This window comes from Saccopteryx bilineata, chromosome 1 (genome assembly GCF_036850765.1).
Source record: "Saccopteryx bilineata isolate mSacBil1 chromosome 1, mSacBil1_pri_phased_curated, whole genome shotgun sequence".
NCBI lineage: Eukaryota > Metazoa > Chordata > Mammalia > Chiroptera > Emballonuridae > Saccopteryx > Saccopteryx bilineata.
In genome coordinates this window covers 252,534,560-252,556,917 of record NC_089490.1, presented here as the reverse complement: position 1 = coordinate 252,556,917, position 22,358 = coordinate 252,534,560, and the positions used below count along the sequence as shown (strand labels likewise).

Below are 22,358 nucleotides of genomic sequence, written 5' to 3'. Positions count from 1 at the left end.
TACTGCTACTCCCCCGCTCATTGGTGGGGTACCATAGGACCAGTTATTTCAAACAGACTAAATGCTTTTGGGTTCTATTTGGTTTTTTGTTGTTGTTTTTTTTTTCAGTTGAAAAATTTCAAACTTTGTGCTAAGTGGAAAGCACAAAGGACCAATAATTAGATAACTAGACAGAAGACAATTTTATAATAGGTATACTTCTCTTTTTAAAAAAATTTATTTATTGATGTTAGCGAGAGGAAGGGAGGGAGGGAGGGAGGGAGGGAGGGAGAAAAGGAGAGAGAAAGGGAGAGAGAGAGCAGCATCAATCTGTTCCTGTGTGTGCCCTGACCAGGGATCAAACCAGCAACCTCTGATCTTCCAGATGATGCTCTGACCAACTGAGCTATCTGGCCAGGGCTATGTACACTTTCATGAATGACATAAAAATCTTTATTTTTTGGCTTATCTTATAGACTGAACTGTCCCTTCCAAATTCATATGTTGAAGCCTAACTCCTAGTGTGACTGTATTTAAAGATATGGCTTTTAGGTGGGAATCAAGGATGAATGAGGTCATACAGGTGGAGTCCTAATCTGATATGCTATGTGGCCTTTGAGGAAGAAATAGGAACCCCCCCCCCCCCCCCCCCCGCTCCCCCAGCCAGGAAGAAAGCCTTCACCAGCAACCTGCTCTCTAGCGCCATAGTTTTAGACTGTGTGTCCTCCGGAACTGTGAAAACTAAACGTTTGTTATCTAAGCCTCCCAGTCTGTGATTTTGTTATGACAGCTTGAACCAACTAAAGCAACTTATAAACTTGAAATTTTAAAGGATTTCAGGTCGCCATTTTCTTCCAGTAAGTGAAGAGTTGTCCATCTCCTGCATGTGACATTTCTAGGACACGGTGCTTCCAAAGTGCTCAGCTGAATTTCTCTGGTGGAGAAAGTTCTCAGGGCTTCCGTATAACTCCCTGTTTGATGTTGCTACTTTATGAATCTGAAATACTTTGAACATGAATATGTATTTGAAATTAATATTTAAATGCTTGGTTTTAATATGCTTCCATGATTAAGGAAAAAATACCAAAGTTCAAGCCTCTGTCTTTTTATTCCCCCCTTGGGGATGATGATAAGATTTAAGCAAAAATGATTTTATAGTCATATCTAAATGCCTACTTGAAAAAAATCACTGATAGGCTGAAATTGTCTACCCCCAAAGGCATTGTTAAAGAATTATGTGTGAAAATGAAACGCTGGACTGAGGAACAGATACTTGCCATTAGTGACAAGTGGCAATGAGTGTGTGCTGAGCACGGTGACAGGTGTGTCCTTCTCCACTCTGCTCAGCTCTTCACCTCACTTCTGCGAAACATTTAAAAGTTTTAAATCTTCAGGAACATTCCTGATTTAGAGAGTACCTAAACCTTTGTCAGGTTTCTTCTGATAGGACAGAAGAATTCCTCTGTCCTATATTTGTTGAAAATAATGACACCTTTCTGGAGGTACTTTGTGAATCCACTGTTACCTAATATAGAGCCTCTTCATAGAAATTGATCATAGGAGGTTGTTTCCTAAAGGGTTAAATTACTATACATTTTAAAATATGTTTTGAATTTTTGATATTCTAACACAGGTTACATCTTTGCCTATATCTACCCTTTGCCCTATTTTCTACAGACTGTCTGTATCCATTCATCCATCCATGCATCCATCCACACATCCATGCATCCATCCACATATACATCCATATATCCATCCACATATCCATCCAAGCATCCATGCATCCATCCATGCATCTATCCACACATCCATGCATTCACCTATTCATGCATCATCCATCCATTCTCCATCCATCCATTACCCTATTCACTCCATCTAATTCATGGGGAGAATATCTAGAAAGGGAGATTTTTAAAATTTCTCTCATCAAATATCTTAATTTTTCTATATTTAAGAATAAAAAGAGGGATATTCAAAAAATTTTAGAAAGTGTTGATATTACGTAGGTTTGCAAGTGAAAAAAAAATAATTTTCAGGCAGTGAAATTTTGTATTACTTCTTAATTTTGGGAACTATTACTTGATGCTTGGTTCCCTTTTAAGATTCATGGTTATATTCAATTTTCTTTCAGTTCTTTATTTCGTGGTTATTGTGTTGGGGTTTTGGTTCTGTTCAACAATGAGTGCTTTGAGTAACAAGCTTCAATGCATAATTATCCAGTGAAATCATAGCAAAGTGATGAGATGACAAAAAACCATATTATTTCCAGTAACTAAAAATAATGCTATAATATAGGCATTAATCCATACATGAATATTCTAGCATCTGACTTTATCCTGATCATTTTACTTATTTATATAAACTATAATTTCAAATTATGAATTTTTGAAATACTACTTGCTACTTATCTTTTAGTATTGTTTACTTTTTAAAAAGTAATAAATTTAATATTTTAATGAAGTCCAAAAGCTACTGGGTTCTTTTGAATTAAATAAAGGATTGATAGCAATTTATTTAAAAAATCATTTTCCCCTTTTGTCACTTTAGTTAAGAGATATTTCATAATACATAGTAATATTAATTGATTAATTTGTATATTAATCATAATACAAATTTTAAATTGTTAAGCTGATTTTCATGTTGTCAGGGTTCACTCTGATGGTAAATTCGCATGTATGTCATAATTTTTCTTTATGACTTAATGTTTTCCATTCATTGGAGCATTTTTGGTAGTTAGAAATCATACTTATTCTAATTGTTTTGTTTAGAAAATGTGCAGTCTATCTTACTTTATTGAGAACAATCATTCCAGGTATTAGGGAGGTCAGTAATTGCGGAGGGACCTCTGTTCTATCTCATCTTGCGAGGAAGAGGTAAGGGTGAGAGTTGAATATTTGCAGTAAGCCAGTGCTTTTGAAAGTAATTGATGGAGTATTAGTATACTTTCTTTAACTGTATCGAAGTAGAAGTTGAAAATAAAACTCATTCCTATGGATGAGTCACTGAATTTCAAGTGGGCATCATTTGGTGGGTTGAAGGTTTTGTGGACATGTGTTCATGTTGCTTCTTTACTCCTGGGGGCAGTGTTTCCCAACATGGGGCCCACGCCCCACAGGGGGGCAGTTCGATAGTTAAGGGGGGCAATTTGAAAATGGACTTGACACGACTTTAACTCTTTCGCCCCGGGCCATTTAAATGCAATGCTAGATATCAGTGCCAAATTTAACAAAAAATGCAATTCTTAAATAATTGCGGTAAATAATTATTAAGTATAATTTCGTTTGATGAGACCAAAATATCAACTGGGTGATTGGCGTCATCAAGTAAACTTCGTCCTGGGTTCACCGCGGACCGTGCCGTCTGCCGCGGGGAACCCCAGACGTTTTAAAAACTTGCTAAACAACGCAGTTATTCTCATCTAATTGGCCCATCGCAACTTCTGTAGTGTTTCACATCATTCAGTTGGTGTTAATTTGAAATAAATGTCAGTCAAAACTGTTGTAAAAGCTCGTTGATTTAATAAATATACATATATATATTGTATAGATATAATTGGTAAGTATTTGATTTTATTTTTATCAATATTAAACTCTTTATTAAGTACTTCGTGCATCGGGGCTAGAAAGCACTAATATTTTATAAATATTATTGGGGCTATAATAGTGCATGCACGACTATTTTAATTTTAGAAGCATAACTTTCCAGAAAATTTTGTCAAGTGGAAAAAATATAGATACCTTTTGATTTGCGGTGGTAGTGTAGTAAATGTGTTATATACATTTAAATAAATATGAATTTTTAGTATCCGTTTACTCTATGTCACATTGAATATATTTTAACACATATTTTAATATTAGTTTTTAATTGATCTTATTTTTATTATAGCACATAGTAAAATGAGTTGGTGCAAGCAAGAAAAAAACTCATCAGTATTCAGAGGAATATTTAAAATTTGGGTTCATATCCGCTGTTCACGATGAGCAGATTCCTTTTTGTCTTTTATGCCAGCAATGCTTGACCAACGAATCAATGAAACGAGGTCGTCTTGAGGCGCATTTGAAGGCGAAACATAGTGCTCATATTAATTCAGATTTGAGTTACTTTAAAACTTTAAAGAAAAATTTTGAAAAAAGAACATTAAAGTCTCTATTTACTGCTCATACTTCAACTAATAATCGTGTTCTTGAGGCTAGTTATCAAATTTCTTTATTCATTGGTAAAACTGGAGAAAATCACACTATAGGAGAGAATTTAATAAAACCGTCAATATCAGCATTTCTTAAAATGGTTCTTGAAAAAGATGACAAAGATGTAAAAGCCACTCAGTAACAATTCTGTTAGCAGAAGAATAGACGAAATGAGTGAGGATATTGAAAAACAACTTATTGGAAAAGCTGAAAACAAGAAAATTCTCCTTGCAAATGGATGAATCAACTTTGGCAGACAGTGAGGCAGTATTGATAACTTACGTAAGATATATTGATAAAGGACATTTTGCTGAAGAAATGTTGTTCTGTAAAAGATTAGAAAGCACCACTACCTCCAAAGATATATATAATAAGCTAAAAAACTACTTAGATGTCAATGATATACCAATGAAAAATATAACATCTTGTGCTGCAGATGGTGCTCCCAATATGATGGGCAAGAAAAATGGCTGCTTCAAATTGATGAAAGATGCGAATCCAGAAATGATTCTTGTGCATTGTGTTATTCATAGGGAAAACTTGGTAGCTAAAAACATCTTGCCTGTTCTGAATGAAGTATTACATACAGTCATAAAGTGTGTTAATGCTATTAAAATTAGTGCCAAATGTGAGCGTCTTTTCAAGCTATTTTGTGAAGAACAAAATGAAGACCATGTGAGACTTTTACTTCATATTGAAGTAAGATGGCTATCTAAAGGAAACTGTTTGAAAAGATTTATGGAACTGTTTGATACTCTTAGTGATTTTTTAAGCGACAAACCTGAAATGAAGTATCTGTTAACAATAGATGGTAAAGCATTTGTGAGTTATTTAGCCGATATCTTTGAAAAACTAAATATATTAAATAAGCAACTTCAAGGAACAAATAAAACTCTTGTCGATGCAAAAGCAAAGATATTTGGTTTCATTACCAATATTGAGTTATGTCAGAAACATATTAACACCAAAAACTTTAAACAGTTTCATTGGCTCCAAAAATGTGAAGTAACTGATACCGCTTTACTTTTATTGTCAATCATTTGAATATTCTATCGGCTGATTTAAAAGAAAGATTTTCTGATTTAAAACAAATTGATTTACCAACATGGATGATGCAGCCAATGTTAGTGGATTTGTCTGATATATCAAATATGCAGTATCAAGAAGAACTCGCAGAATTGCAAAATGATGAGTCAGTTAAAGCTTTATTTAATATCAAAGGAGCGATGGCATGGTTTTGTGAGGAAACAGAAATCAAATACCCAAATTCAACCAAATGTGCAAGAAAACTATTGCTACCATTTCCATCTTCATTTTTAGCTGAATGTGGATTTAGAGCTGTAAATGATTTACTAGTAAAAAAAAAGAAATCGGCTGGATATAACACAACGTGGAGACTTGAGACTAAAGCTAACCAAATTGGAACCTAATATAAAATCTCTGTGCAGCAAGCAGCAAGCGCAAGGATCACACTAAATTAAAATAAGTTAATATAGAAAAATCTGTATTAAAATTATTTGGAATTTAAATTTCTGTTTTTCATTATATGTTTTGAAATTTTACTTACTGTGTTTTGTTAACAATTTCATAGTGATTTCTTCCTAGAACCTATCATTTATGTTTATTAAGTGAACAAATCAATTTTTTAATGTTAAAAATTATATATGTTACATAGGGGGGGACATAAAAATTTTAGAAAGGTTAAGGTGGGGCATGACACAAAAAAGGTTGGGAAACACTGGGCTAAGGTGTTGCGTGCAGTGGGTGTGGCCACTCTTCCTGGCTCCTCCCACATTCAAAACCTTGCTGTGACACACACCAGCCTGTGGAGGAAGCACAATGTAGTTTCTAAGCAAAAGCTACTCTGCGGGCCCTGGCCGGTTGGCTCAGCGGTAGAGCGTCGGCCTAGCGTGCGGAGGACCCGGGTTCGATTCCCGGCCAGGGCACATAGGAGAAGCGCCCATTTGCTTCTCCACCCCTCCACCGCGCTTTCCTCACTGTCTCTCTCTTCCCCTCCCGCAGCCAAGGCTCCATTGGAGCAAAGATGGCCCGGGCGCTGGGCATGGCTCTGTGGCCTCTGCCTCAGGCGCTAGAGTGGCTCTGGTCGCAATATGGCAACGCCCAGGATGGGCAGAGCATCGCCCCCTGGGGGGCAGAGCACCGCCCCTGGTGGGCGTGCCGGGTGGATCCCGGTGGGGCGCATGCGGGAGTCTGTCTGACTGTCTCTCCCTGTTTCCAGCTTCAGAAAAATGAAAAAAAAAAAAAGCTACTCTGCGGATTTGGAGTTCACTGTGATACACCGATGCTCAGAAACATTTGGGCTTTATGAATCACTCACTGTGCTTTTTTGAATTCTTATTTCTTTATATAACCTTAAGAGGGTATTATAAGTAATAGAGAAATAGAATTCAATTCAAAAGAATCTTATTTGGTAATCCCTTTAAATACTTCAAATTCTATTGTTCGAAAGAAATAATTAGCTTAGAACTTATTTAGATTTGTTGTAATCAAATTAGCATAATTCAAGAAAGACAAGGTCATTATGTAATTTTTCCATAATACTTTATTAATTACATCTTTTGAAAGGCAGTGTTTCTCAGATTCTGGAATTCATCAAAATGTTCACAAATGTTGTCAAATATTCTCTGAAATATAGTTAAGGATCTGAAGTCATGGTAGACCCCTCCGCTCATCCCCTGCATCCTTGCTCTGAGGTAGAGACCTCACATCTTTGCTGAGTAACAAAAGCCAGTTCACCTGGATTGAGGTTTACAACGTAAAACAGAATGTGGGGAAACAGAGACTGAGGTCAGTTACCTAGTGTCAGGGCTAGCTTCTTTTTTTTTTTAGTTGGTTTTTACAGGTCCAAGACTTTATTTATGTATGTTAATTAAGTAATGAGAACCCCACAGGAACATTTAGTGTAAACGCTTGAACATTTTTCCCTTAGAATGGTAAGTCCCTCCCCCCATCCAGCATACTTGACATAGAACCCCAAATGTCTTCAGACCTTTTTACTACAACCTGCCTGTTGTTTGGATGGTGGGTTCCTTTGCTGTGAGTGTTTTACATTTACTCAAGTTTCTGCATCTGTGTTTTGGGAGCTGTTACTTCCATGAAGTCTCACAGTCGCCATATCAGTCTCTCTTTGGGGATTGATCTTTGAAAAGATTTTTTGATTTCGAGAGACAGTGAAACAAGGAAAGTCTTAGAGTAGAAGAAGCAACAGGAGAGCCCAGGGGGGCTGCTCTGGCTCACTGGGAAGTCAGAGACACGAGGCCTTAGAGACAGGTTCAGGGGATGATGGGCCGAGCTGCCGCTGCCCCCTGCTCCCCTGGCTGCACGTTTCATGGTAACACTCAGAGCTTAGGAAACACATGCCTGTGGGGAAGAAGAGGAAGGGAAAGGCACAGGCATGCTCCCTGGAGGGAAAGCACCCTGATCTTTGAAAAGTTTCATCAACTGCCAAACAGGGTGAACCTTGACCTGACAAGACACTTTTTTTTTTTAAACAGAGACAGAGAGAAGGATAGACAGGGACAGACAGACAGGAACGGAGAGATGAGAAGCATCAATCATTAGTTTTTCGTTGCGCATTGCGACACCTTAGTTATTCATTGATTGCTTTCTCATATGTGCCTTGACTGCGGGCCTTCAGCAGATCAAGTAACCCCTTGCTCAAGCCAGCGACCTTGGGTCTAAGCAGGTGAGCTTTTTGCTCAAGCCAGATGAACCCACGCTCAAGCTGGCAACCTTGGGGTCTCGAACCTGGGTCCTCTGCATCCCAGTCCAACGCTCTATCCACTACGCCACCGCCTGGTCAGGCTAACAAGACACTTTTTAAGCTGCCTCTTTGCAGCCATGTTTTCTGTGTCATTTTCAAGGTACTCCTACCACAGTGTTCTTTCAGTGGCAGGTTCAGCTTGTGAGTCTGAGGACACATCAGGTTCTCCTTTGCATCTCATCCAGAAGTAGGTCAGAGTTTGGAGAACTCAAATGAACTAATTAACAGGCATAAGAAAAGTTCATCAGGACTCGTAATTTCTTCATGTGGAGCCTGCATTTATGATGATGAGGCGTAATTAAGCAGCTTCGGGGTTACCTGAAGCATCCCAAGGAGCGTATAGTGTGCTATTGTAAGGGACACTGAGGAGGGTCCGCCACCATCGAGCAGCTGCTGAGCGGCAAGAGTCTTGCTAAGACACATTTTTAGATGGCGTTGGGCGGGCCAGTGTCTGGCCTCCCTGTGAGCACAGGAACCTCTTCAGGACTCACAGAGGGTCTGGCTCGCAGGTGTTGTGTTCATAGTCCAGAGGATTTCCAGACCACGCCTGTGTCAGACCTAGTTAGCACTGCATGTTCTTAGTTCATTCAGTATCTTCTTTATGTGTAGCAGTTATATACCTCCAGGGTCTATTAGGATTTACTGTTTTTTAACCAAGCCGTCCACTGAAAACGTAACATTTTGGCTTCGAGAAGATGGCTTGTACATGATTCTTTTTTTCATTGTGGCTGAATTCTCTGGCAAGAATCACCTTTTTTTTAATTAATTGATTTTAGTGAGACAGAGAGGAAAGGGGGGAGAGAGAAAGAGATGAAGAAGCATTCATTTGTTGTTCCATTTAGTTGTACATTCATTGGTTGCTTCCCGTATGTTCTCTGACCAGGAATTGAACTTACAACCTTGGTGTTTTGGGACAACCCTCCAAACAACTGAGCTACCTGGCCAGGGCTCCAAGGATTACCCTTTCAAAGATAGTTGATTATGTATTCTTTGTCACTGTTCCAAAGAGTTTATCAAAAAATCTTTAATTTTATCATAATATGCATCAATAAATGTTCATCACATTACCTTCTTTCTATACCACCGTGATTTCTTAGTTTGTTATTAAGTATCTACTCAGTGCTGAGTGGGTATTCATTTAATCCTCATACCAACCCATATGTATAAATAATACACACACTTATTCATATATTCAGATATATGATTTACTAGGGATAAATATCAGAAAGCTAATATAATAAGAGAAACTGCAGTCGGTGTACAAATCCAAGTCTAATTCCAGCTCTTAGGCTCTTTGGCCATACTCACCATTGGCCACATTTTATATGGTACTTAAGTTTATAATTTAATAGAATATAATACAGTTACAATTAAGCTTACCATTTAAATATAGGTTAAATAATTATGGCTTTAATGTCCCACATAAAATATATTGTAGTTTATTTAAAAGTAAATATATATTAACCCAAACAATATTTTGTTCTAACATCCATTTGTGTTTTTGTTTTGTTTTGTTTTGTCTTGTGAATACAATCTTAACTGACCATTATGGAAGAATCAAGGAAAACAGTGTTAGTTAAAATCGCATATGATTCCATCTGAGGATGCTTCATATCATCTTGGGAAAAACACATCAGTTTCCTCGGGTTCCTAGTGGTGACAATAACAGAATCCAGGGTTGGAAGAATCACCTGTGTTGACTCTCTGTAACTTGGCAAAGATCATCAACACTGATTTTTACCTCCTAAATTATTCATTCTTATGATAGCTTCCTTGAGCCAGGAGACTTGAACTCCTTAAAAGCAATACAGTAGTATGGTCACCTGGCTTTTGTTCTGCTGTTTCAGTGTTAAGAGTTCTTCTGTGCGGTCTGTTTGGGGGTTTTCTGGAAGTGTTTCTTGTGAGCTTGCTAGATTCCTCTTAACTTACTAGGATTACTAAATTTATATTTCTAGACCTCATGTGTCCCATGGAGTTGTAAGAAATAAGGTGTAAAACAGAGTGTAAGAAATAAGACACTTAAAAACATAGTGACTTTGAGAAAACTACCATTTGAAACATTGGATAGTGAGGATGGGCAAACGGACTCATTTAATTTAAAGTTCCTTTTACCTCTCCTCTGTTTATATGTACTTCTTATTTGAACATCACGGTGCCAGGTCTCATTTAAAAATAAAATTGTCTAGTCAAATGGAAAAGATCAAAAGGGAGACAGAAATAGACTTATTTTACTCTGTACCTGGGATACAATCACATCAAACCCCCTTGAATCAGTGCATGGTGGAAACAGACAGCTCTGACAACGTGGTGCCTGTCTTACCCCTCCAGCTGGGAGCAAAGACATTGAGGCTCACCTAGAGTTCATTCAGTACTCTGATGCAGCAAACTTGACTGAAGCAGATACAAATAGAGTCAAAATGTCTTTTCCTATTTGTGTCCTTTCTTATGCCCTCTCCCCTCTTCTCAGTTGTTTTTTAGGCCTTCCCTAGGATTTTATACAGTGTTACCAGCCATCCTTGGTTTATGAACTATGTTTGGCAGTCCTGTCCTTTTAAGAAAGAGAAAAGGAATAATAGGAATAATAATGATCTTAGCCAACAATGGGTTTGAATATTAATGAAGCGTCAGGCAGTGAACTCTTCCAACCACCCAGCAAGGTGGGTGTACGCATTGTCCCCACTCTATAGACGAGGCTCAGGGCATAGGTAAGCAGCAGACCTGGTGCTTGAATACTGATCAGTATAATTTACAGACATGAGATTTTTTTTCCCCCATATGCTTGAGAATGTTATGATCTAGATCTGGCATAGAGTAAATATGCTAATCAACAATAAAATTGCCAATCTAGGGAGTTGGGAAGGAGGCTGACAGAGTGTGAATATTCAGATTACTGCCCTCTGGGTCCCCCCCTCCACTGCCAGCACAGATGAGACCTGGCGGCAACACCTGCAAGAACAGGGGCCCCACCCAGTCTCGAGGAGGGATCTTGGCATTCCCACTGAGCTATTAAGAAGCCTGGAATGTCAGCCTGAGCCGAGAGCTGCATGCACAGCAGGGAAGGTAAGTTCTGTGCTGGGAGGCACTGCCACATTCTCACCTGGCCGATGCTCACGCACCCCATTGTAGCGCTGCTTGTTACTGCTAGTTTGGGCCACCTTCATGTCTCTGGGCTCTTCCCTTTCATCAAGGGGACTGGAAGAGAGAAAACATTTCTTTAGGGTTTAAATGATGTCAGTAATTGGCATTAGGAAAAAGGAAAACTTAATCTGAGATGATCACAGAGTCATTGGTCTTTGTCTTTTATACAGAGACACCCTGAGACTATTTCCGGTAGCTTCACCCAGGGAGTTACTCTGGGGACTACCGGGGTGGGGGCTGGCTCTATTTGGATAGGAAAGCATTTTGTTTCTAACCCACTGCTAAAGCAGAATGGTACTGCTCTTAGTTGAGCTCTGGGTTTTAGTGGATTGCCCAGCACATGCGTTTGCTTCCGAGTTTGGGTCCTCTCTCGTGTCTCTGGTGAGAAGTTCACAATCACCCCTTATTTATACAGCCTCTGGCAGTTGGGGCCATGGGCTTCGTCACCTGTTTGCTGTCTTATGGAGAGCTGGAAAGTTTACGCAGAAGTAGAAAATATGACTTTGAGCCCTTGACATTTTAAAATAAATGTACATATTGTTAGTGACAGATTGCTAAACTTGGCTTTAGACACTTGGCCATGTTCCTTGCCAAAAGTAATCCAGATGTGCGTAATTTCCCGGCTGCCATATGTGCGCTGACATGTCTCTCTGTAATCAATTGTCTGTTCAGTGTGCTTATAGTGAAATGTTCCTTTTTATCAACAATCTTTTGAAATAGCACTAACTTGATAACTTATTTTAAATGTAACAGCTTCTCAAAGAAGAAGCAGTGCACGTACACTTTGGCTTTAAAGCTAAGTGACCAGACATGTTGAGTATCCAGGAGAGACATTGAACATCCAGATTCTCGGGGGCCTCGTGTATTTAAAGGGGGAAGAGCTAGGTTACCACCTTCAATGTGTGACACGTGTGATTCCATTTTGTTGCATTTCTGAGAGGTATGGAGTGAGAGGCATTTGTACCTAAGGAAATAGTCACAACAACAACAACAAACAAGTAACGTTTCTCCTAAAGTAATTTGTTCTGGAAAGGAAATGGGAAAAGGAATCTGTGATGCCAGGTGAAGTGTGTGTGTGGGAAGAGACCTTTTTTTTTCTCCGTCTGTCTTCTGTGCTAAGCTGGCTACTTATGACTGTCACATGGGTGACAGCGCTATCCTAATTGCCAAGCCATACCTTTTTATTGAGGAAGAGCACTATCCATTTTCTGAAGTTCCTTTAGAAAATACATTATAGAAATGTTACCCTCTATTGCCCCTTTTAATGGACACTTACATATCAGCACGGTGAAATAAAGACCACAGGACCACCGCATTTCCTTACAAGTGTCCGATCCCCGAGAGGCAATTACCTTGACTGTGTCCTTGTGTTTTTGTTGTTGTTCTTCTTGGTGACACTGAGTCACCATCCAGTCTAGACAGGGATGTTGTCAACCATGTGTGTCCTTGTTTGTGTTCGTCCACAGCTGCAATTAGGTTTTCCACACTGTCCCCATCTGCGGAGGCTGCCAGCGCAGTGACCTTGGCCCGCCCGGATCTGTTCAGGCAAACCCATGTGTGGAGGGAGCTCAGGGGACAGATGGCGGGGCTGCTGATGGGAAACTGCTTGATTAGTGACTGTGGCTCAGAGTCACTCACCTGTCCTGTCCTCGGTATGATTTAGAATGACATGTCCTGCAACCTGTTTTCGTGCGGCAAGCACCAGCTCAGTGCTGGTGTTCCCACAAGGGTCAGAGTGACTCCATGGCCATCTGGGAGGACTCACCTCTTTATCCTTTGTGTAGTGTGTGTGTGTGTGTGGGGGGGGCTCATCTTTTGTCATCAGCCACCACTGTCTGCTGCACCGTTCAGTAGGAGGCTCAGCACACCAGCACACCAGGAAAGCACAGAGGCCTATAAGATGGATGCCCGGGTTCCTGGCTTTGAAGACAGTGTCTGCGTCTGGGGAAATAAAACAGGTTTCGACTCAACCGCAGCTTCCCTGCGATTTTATACCTGTCTGAGCACATTGGTCAACGTGGCATCTTTGTGAATGACTTGCAATCCTTTGCAAATTTGAGATATTCAAGTTGTATCTTCTACTAGCTGCTGATCATTACTTTTTATAATTAAAAACATATTTATTTTATATATACTATTTATTAATATATTATTTATTGGTATATATATTATATGTACTTTCTTAACATGCATACAGACACATATATAATCATAGTTAGGTTTTTAGAGGGAGAATTGTTACTGGTATCATCATCATTACCACCGCCATCTAGGTTTGTTTGGCTGTCCCTCATTAATTTTGAATTAATAAAAGTTTTTCGAATTACTAGACTCATCCAAATACAGAAAACTTTTATTATTATTTTACTTTAGTTGTTTTTAAAATGTCATGTTATCTCAAAAAGGCCCAGAATTCTTTAAAAAATTATATGTTAATACAGCATTTTGAAAATAACAATGACAACAATAATAATTACGGCAAACATTTATTAAGCACATCTCTTATACTGGGGTCCCCCCTAGCGGCTTTATATGGCTCGCGTCTCATCTCCTAACAGCCATAAGAGGTGAGCACTATCACTGGCTGAACTTTCCAGGCGAGGGTGGCAAGTTGCCTCCAGCCACACTGCTAGGACAGGGCGGAGCTGAAAACGCAGGGAGTGTGTGGTCCGGGACTCACTTCCCATAATTCCTCTGCTGTTCCATCTCCTAACAACACTCATATTCATGTGTGGCCCGTATTAAGCACCTGCCCAGGAGGTCACAGCAGTGAGATGGCATATTCCCAGTGACAGTCCCATTGCTTATTCTCGAGAAATTGTAGTTAGGAGAAATATGCCTCAGAATCTCTTGTCCTCTTTGTTTAGGTTAATGCCCCCGTCTGACAATTTGTTTGCTAGTTTAGAATTTATCTCACCTCTCTTACCTGTTGAAGTCACTCTGTGGAACTGTGAGGACCCTCCGATGTCATACAGTCATTCATTCTTCCAACAACTTGTCAATTACAGATATAGGAACAGACAAAAGACATAGTCCATCTCCTCAAGAAGTTCACTTGCAATGGCTCAAATGGTCACAGCTTGTTTTCCATAAAAGTTGAATGAATTGACTTTCAAGAAACTGTTTCTGAGGGGCTTATCAAGTGGCCATATCGACTTACTGAATTGTATGTCTCTGTTTCTCGGCCTCAGCACACTGGAACCCACTGACGCCTCTGACCTTGCTCTGCATCTGAAATGTCTCGCTTGGTTTTAACTCTGACGCTTGTCTTCCCACACTCTCCCTGTCTTTCCGTTTCCTTTGCATTTTGAGAAATTGGAAGGAAGTACTTTGGAGCAAGATATCCTCAGTTCAAATCCTGGTTCTACCGCTTTGTGACACCCGCCCTGACCGTAGGCAGGCTCCCTGAACCACCTGTTCCCCGTCCCCCAGGTCTGTGTGGGAGATTAAATCAGAAGAGTGTCAGGACAAGGTCCTTGCCTTGAAATGCTGGCACGTTAGTGGAAGAGCTAGACGTACAATTATACCAGCAAGTGATAGGTGTTAAATACAGAGGCGGGTTGTTCCCCAGCTGGTAGGAGCATGGATGTGCATTGTGAGTTCCAGTGAGCAGATGAACGGAATAAGTAAAATTGAAGAAAGGGAACCGAAATTCCTGAGACTTTCTGTCAAGAGGTCCGAACAACCCTGTCTAGCATGTAGTGTGATTTCATAAGTGTCCGTCCATTCACGTAATGGTTACTGAGCCCTACCGGGTTCTGGATGGTGTGATTTACTGGGGATGACCAAAATCCCAGGCCACTGCTGAGGAAACACTGAATTTATTCATTGCCCTGAAGGTTAGGTAAGAGCCCTTGACTTTTCACTGCTCAAAAGATGCAGTACAGGCCTGACCTGTGGTGGCGCAGTGGATAAAGCGTCGACCTGGAAATGCTGAGGTCGCCGGTTCGAAACCCTGGGCTTGCCTGGCCAAGGCACATATGGGAGTTGATGCTTCCAGCTCCTCCCCCCTTCCTCTCTCTTTCTCTCTGTCTCACTCTTTCTCCTCTCTAAAATGAATTAATAAATAAATAAATAAATTAAAAAACAAACAAACAAACAAACAAAAAAAACTTCTAAAAAAAAAAAAAGATGCAGTACAGACATTTGATAGACTGAGTCAGACCTTCTTGAGAGCATCCTTAACCTAATTAAATAGATGCTTCCTTTAGGTATTTTTATTTTAATTTTACAAGCTCCTTTTTGATGTTAATGATCTGAGGAAAGAGGTGCCTATAAACAGCCTGCAGATCCATGCACTCTTCTAGGCCTCTGAGCACAACTTTCTGTTGTTGTTGTTAAATCTCGACTCGGATAATCTGTTAGCACAAGTGGTTTCATTCACGGAAGGGTTTGTCTTTAAACAAAGTGGGTGCAAGTCTGAGTTCAGTGCTTCTGTTTCCCATCCCAGCGAAGCAGATACTGCAGAGAATTGTCTGGAAAAATACCGCTTGCCATCTCTTCCTAAAATGCAGCGCAGACAGCAGCTTGTATCGTCAGCTCGGTAGTAGTAACACCCTTCACGCATGGCTCGCTCAGACGAGTGAGAGAAATATTTTGATGTGTAGCAAATGCTACCCCAACAGTGCCGTGGGTGCCAGTTTCCTGTGAGCTGTCTGCTCCGTCACGCCAACTGCAGCAGGGACTGAGCAAGTGTGGCCAGACTCTAACCCAAAAGTGATTTACATACATCCTCACTGGGTGTCATTTTCAGTAAATCTAAGAACTACTTAAAAGGAATTTGTTTAATGGACCCTTATTTCAACACCCACCCACCCCCACCCTGTACCTATAATGAATGACCTTCTATGTTGGTAATTCTAATATAGTTTGTTAGTCTTCTTTAGAAATAATTTTTTTTTTGTATTTGAAGACATATTTGTGTTGTAAAATAATGGGACATTATGAAAACATGGAAAGCAGAGAAGCAAATTTATATAATCCCATTACCTTAGGTTTCTCAGTCTCTGCACATGGGCGTTTGGTCTGGGTGACTCGTGGTTGTGGGGGGCTGTGTTGTGTATTGTAGGGTGTTGAGAGGCATCCCTCTAGCACCCTTGGAAAAAAACCCCTCTGTATGCTGCCCCTGGGGAGTAAAAGTGCCTCTCCTCCACTTGAGAATAACCCCATTGTTAAGGGGTATTCCTAGGCAATCTTCTTTAGGTCTGTCTCCTCTGACAGAACCATACTAGTATGTGCATCCTGCCATATTCTGATTTTTATGTCGTGCCACATCTCAGCTTTTTTTTTTTTTACTGTTAGCTTAGGTATCAAAATTATCACTTCTTAATTAGCCCCCTGTTGAATTTTTTATGATGATGATAGCAAGTAACATCTTTGTGCAATATACTTGTTCTACTTTAAATTTTCCTTTCGGAACACTCCCTGGGTTGCCTTTGAATTCTTTTCCCGCTTTTTCTGTTGGCATATGGGGCTGGGGCACAGCTACACCAGAACCAGCATGGCTCTGTTCCCAGAGGGAAGGCATTATTCATGGTGTCCATGAATTCTGAGGAAGTCTGTGTACCCTGATGAGACCTGAGCATCAACCCATCCTGTAGGGTGCCCTCCTGGGGCCGTGCAGGCTCCCCTTGCCCATGGAGGGCCCTTCTCCCCGCAACGTGCCTCAAATCCAGGAGAAAGCACCGGGATTTGGGGTCAGACCCACGTGGGTCCATTCCTGCTCTGAGCACACTCTGAAACCTTCTCATTTATAAAAAAAAGGGGGGGGGATTCAATCTAGTCTACAGAGCAATTGTGATGCTTAGAAACAGTGTTCCGAGACATCTAGCAGAATATGGTCCTTAGTGACTGAGGTTAGAAGTCATAGCAATAACAACAATGGGACTTAAGTTGTGTTTTTTTTTCTTTTTTTTTTTTTTTTCTTTTCATTTTTCTGAAGCTGGAAACAGGGAGAGACAGTCAGACAGACTCCCGCATGCGCCCGACCGGGATCCACCCGGCACGCCCACCAGGGGCGGTGCTCTGCCCCCCAGGGGGCGATGCTCTGCCCATCCTGGGCATCGCCATGTTGCGACCAGAGCCACTCTAGCGCCTGAGGCAGAGGCCACAGAGCCATCCCCAGTGCCCGGGCCACCTTTGCTCCAATGGAGCCTTGGCTGCGGGAGGGGAAGAGAGATACAGAGAGGAAAGTGCGGCGGAGGGGTGGAGAAGCAAATGGGCGCTTCTCCTGTGTGCCCTGGCCGGGAATCGAACCCGGGTCCTCTGCACGATAGGCCGACGCTCTACCGCTGAGCCAACTGGCCAGGGCCTTTTTTTTTTTTTTCTTGATCTAAGGCAGCACTGTCTGAATGTAACGCAGGACACAAATGGGAATCATACGTGTCATTTAACGTTTCTAGTCCCCGTGTTCCCATACAAAGAATAGTGAAATTAATTTAGCACTGCATATTAGTGAACTTAGTATTTCCAACTTGATAATTTCTAAATGTAATGAGTAGCAAGCAATACTAACATTGTGTATTTGAAGTATTTGGAATGGGTTGTGCTCTGTCCCACCCAGCACGACCCTAATGAATAGCAAGCCTTACTAACAGTGTGTATTCGAAGTATTTAGAATGGGTTGTGCTCTGTCCTACCCAGCACGACCCAGTCTGTACCCTCCCCACTCAGGTGCTGTGCGGGTTCAGGTGTGGCAGGGGTGACCCTGCTGCAGGGCACAGCTCTAAGCAGCGTGTCAGAGATGTGGGGCTAACATCCGTGCACATCCCTGGCTGATGGTTACTAAATATGATTGGAATGTCTCCCTTAAAGATGACACCATTCCAGTTATCCTTGACTTCCCTGTGCCCCTTTTTTTTTTAATAGCAGGAAAGAAAACTATGAACTCTCCTATATGTTACATTGGACTTTCCAATTCTGTTTCATTCACGGTGGTCATAGAAACATCTTGCAGGTACTGTGATTCTAAGGTGCATTCCATCTATCTGTGGTTCAGTGCAGGGTTTGGCTTAGTTCGCCCAGCCTCTGCCCATTTGGCCAGTATTTCCTGAGCACCTACTGTGTACCCGTGCTGTGCAGAACAGTGCCTCCTGAAATGCCTCCATGCCCACAGACCTTCCAAGAAAGCCAGACTGATCCTGTTTCCCCTTCCCACCTGAGAAAGAGAAGGAATGGAGTTCTCAAACCACAGACCTGACATCACTCCTCTGGGAGGGACAAGTGTTGGGGTGAGAATTTAGGAAACTGGCTGACAGTGTCCTCCCTTCAAACAGCGACGACTGCCCTGGCTCTTTCTCAATGCACATTTCTCTCTGCGCAATTCAGTCGCTTTTGTCCCACCACATCTCCTACTGGGTTTCTCCTCAGTTGCCCTACTATGTAAAAGGCAATGTAATTCTTTTTGGGGGGGGATGTGGGGGTACCTGGTTAGGAGAGGGGGTTATGGCGACGTTGCGCAGTGTGGACCATGTCCTTGGAGGAAGAATAGTCCCTCCACCTGGATTTCAGTGTCCCTGTTGGAATACTGATGCCAAAGAGCAGTGTTGGGTGTTCCACACCCCGCACACACTGCAGGGTGGGGCAGGGCGGGGTGGGGCGGGGAGGGTGCTGCCTCAGGGAAGCCAGAAAGAGAATGCAGTATATGAGCCCCACTCGGCGAGGGAATGGGCAGGACAAATGGCAGGCGACCCAAAACCAACTGTCCTGTGACTGTACGTGCAGTTCTGCTCTGTGCCCCAAGAGAAATGTTAACAGTGATGTGATCAGAGGGGGAGAGGCTGCAGCTCAGAGACAGTATTGGGAGAATTAGAATTCTAATTTTATAAAGAAGCTTATGAACCTCAGAGCCACCGCTAATGGCCATATAAATATTAATACATCTTTAAACACCTCCCAAATTAGCTTTATTTTTAAACCAAAAGTGCAAGACAGGAAGGTGGTAATTTGTGTTAGTCCAGCAGACACAAAATTAATTGAGATAAAAACAAGAAGTAGCAGGCAGAGCCTTTGGGTGAAGAAATAATGAGTTATGCTAACTCGCTGAGACAGTTTCGAGAGTAGCCTAATGGCCAGGGATGAGCTCGTGGTCCCGGGTAGGGGCACGTCGTGTGTGTCAGAGTCCGTGGTAAAGCCGCAGCATGCCATTTTGGGGCACGCTACCCGCCGTGTCCCAAGGCACAGCCACCTCAAGAGGGGCCCTGGGCTCACCCTCACGTCACTCTGTCCCATGTGCCGCTGTATGTCTGACTGTCCTGGTCAGTTAGGATGGCGGGGCAGGGGTGGACAGGACACTCACAGAGGAAAATGGGGATGAGGAGGCATGTTGGCACCCCGTGTCTGGTGCGTGCTTTCCAGGACAATATGGCGACAGCGAGAACGGGCCACTCTGCGCTGTTCCCTGGGACCCCCAGACTGTGGCTCCCCAGCCCCAGTAACCCGCAAGTGGCCCAGAGCCCTGCAGGCGTGGGCTTGGGTACCAGCAGGACACCAGTGCCTGCAGTGCCAGCCTCGTCAGCGCTGACCACCAGCTGTCACTGGGCTTCCACTGCTTCCTCTCCGGTGGCCCCTGCCTCGTGCAGGAGGGATTTCTCTGCTGTTGTGTAATGTAATTCTGTGCAAAAGGGTCATGGTGAAAGCTGAGAACCGGAGACTGCACCCTGGGAAGTGAAGCGGAACAGAAAACCCAGCCAGTCCAGAGGAATCCCTCTGAAACTATGGCACATGGTCCGAGTGTCTCTGCCTTTCCCCTGCTGGTAGGGGCCCCCCAGGGGCCTTTTCTCTCCATCCCGCTGGTCTCCGGGCTTCCTGGTCAGGAGCCTGGCTGCACTGTTCTCATCCCTGGATGTTTCCCCACCCTCAGGGCAGCTCTCTGTGGGGCCTCCTGCTGACACGGCCACTAGCTGACAGAGGGTCTGGAGTTAAGCAAAGGTACGTTCCTAGTTATCGAAGGCCCGACCTGTTCTGAGGGCTCCCTGTGTTCTTCTCATGAGTCAAGATATATTAGACATGTTTCTGTGCACAAAATCACAGCGTGGAAAAGAACTTTTTAGCTACTTCCAGTATTTGGTTAAGAAATACAAGCAGTCTTTTACACACACAACCCCACCCCCTGTTTTGTTTTGTTTTCGGATGTTAACGACTACCACCTAATTCAGTAGTGCAGAAGAAGCCCGGTCACTCACATGGGTCCACTAAGACATGACCTCTCCGGGAGACACTGACTTACCCTCAGGGGTGAGTGAGCCATCACCATGAGGCTGAGACCCCCTTTATCACCGTCCCTTTTCTTCCCAGTTCCCACCGTCACTCTCCGGAGGTAGCTATTACTGACACTTAAGTATGCATCTTTCTAGAACTTTTCTGCGTGCTTGCTCACATTTTCCATCTGTCCAGAGGAAACAGCATCTTGTCTTCTGTCTCTGTTTTTGCATAAATGCTATAATACCCATGTAGCATGGTCTTCTATCCAAGTGACAAAATGAGCAGGCTCATGCCGTTAGGTGAAGATTCCTGGTTGAGCTGTTGCTGGGAAGTTAAAAAAATCCATGCACTGCTTTGAATTCAAAATTCGGAAAATGCCTGAAGACCTACAAGATGGGTTTTGGCTAACCTGCCAGCATTCTCGAAGGGTGTTCAGCCTCGTGCTGAGGATGGTGGCTGAGGTGGGGCCCGATCAAACAAGGGTTCATCCGAGTGTTCTAGAACCCCAAGCCTGAAGCCTGCTCCACACATTTCTGCCTTTCAGAAATGTGGAAGTAGCCACGTCATATCCCTTGGCCATCTTACCATCCCTGTGTTTCCATGAGGCTGAGATAACAGTGACCTTTATTCTGTGCGAGTGAAGAAGTATCTAGAAGTATACATTAAGGAAGAGTAGGAGGGATCATCATACGAGTTGCTTGGAAACCATAGAAGTATATAAAGCCTTCTCTTAAGGAGTGGGTTTGTGGACTGGTTTTAAGGAAGGGTTGTGTTGTGATCAATGGAAATAAGCATGTTACTAAAATTATTCCTTCACCAACACATTCAGAGCTCCATCACATGTCACTGGCTCCGGAGCCATCCCCAGCCTGTCTCACGTGCAGTGGTCATGGTCTCTGACCACCTGCCCCCTGGTTACCACCCCCTATACTCGATTTTCCTAGTAACCCGGGGAGGCTTTTCTAAGTGTCCCTCAGACCTTAGCTCCAGAGCTCCCCTGGGGCTTTCTGGTGAAAGCAAAAGCTCTGTGTGACCGACAAGGACCTGCCACCGCCCCCCACTTCCTCTTCTAGCATTTCCCCTTCCACCCCATCGTCTCTAACCACGCCGCCCTCCCTCCATGTCCTTGAGCCTGGTAGTGGCAGTCTGAGCCCAGAGCCCAGCACCTGCTCTCCCCTCTGTGCAGACAGCCTGTGGCTCACCCCCCCCCCCCCCCCGCTTCCCTGGGGCACTGTCTCCCCGTCACCTGAGTGAAGCGGCCCTTCCTGCTGCCCCTGTCCCTAGTCAGCCACTCTCTGGCTCCCTACAACTTTACATTTTCTTCATAGCATTTGCTACCTTTTCTTACATTGCACATTCGTTTATTTGCTGGATTTTATCTCATTCTAGGAGATCAACTCTTGGAGAGAAGGCTCTCCATTTTTTTTTGGTCCCCAGCAGCCTGAACAATGCCTGGTATAAAGTGGGGTCCAGGCAACATTTGTCCTAATGAATAAAGAATTCATGGAAAACAGCCAATTTAAAAACGCAGGAACAAAGTGATGGGTGAGGGGACTTTTTAGAAGCCAGTCTTGACTAGAACTGAGGGAACCAGTGACTAAGAGCAGAGGGAGGGGCCGCCGTGGTGTATTCCTGACACTTCCCTGTAGCGTCGTCGTACACTGTCACACACTGTCACATCATAGGGATTTGGAGCCATCCTGTGCCCCCGCGGTGATGCACCACTTCCGTCTGTCGGGGTCACTGCAGGCTGAGTGAGCTATTTCTTTACCAATGACAGTGGAGGTTGTGTCTAGTCAATAACCAAGCACACAGGGAGGAAAAGAACGTGATGAGAATGAAACCATCTTTTCAAACAACAGTGCCATTCTGTGTGAAAACCTGCCTCATCACCTGTGAATTTGCGGCCGATGGTTCTTAAGGTTTTTGTTTTTCGAAGGAAAACTGTTGGTAGTCTTGCCGAGGCTCCGAGGAGAACATTTTGTTTTTTTAGAGTCTGCTCCAGAAACATCAGACGGAAAACACTGGGAAGTATAGAGACAGAGCCAGGTAGGAAAGTGGGCAAGGTG

General features: G+C 42.8%; 1 protein-coding gene and 1 non-coding gene across 4 annotated transcripts in view; one reads left to right on the top strand and one right to left on the bottom strand.

Moving 5' to 3' along the window:
• ARL15 (ADP ribosylation factor like GTPase 15) overlaps positions 1 to 22,358 on the top strand; it is a 378,507-nt gene that overhangs the window by 222,179 nt on the left and 133,970 nt on the right. The gene's annotated exons all lie outside the window — the stretch shown is intronic.
• On the bottom strand, positions 17,323 to 17,398 carry TRNAD-AUC (transfer RNA aspartic acid (anticodon AUC)). Its single transcript has one exon. It is a non-coding gene; the product is annotated as a tRNA-Asp (tRNA).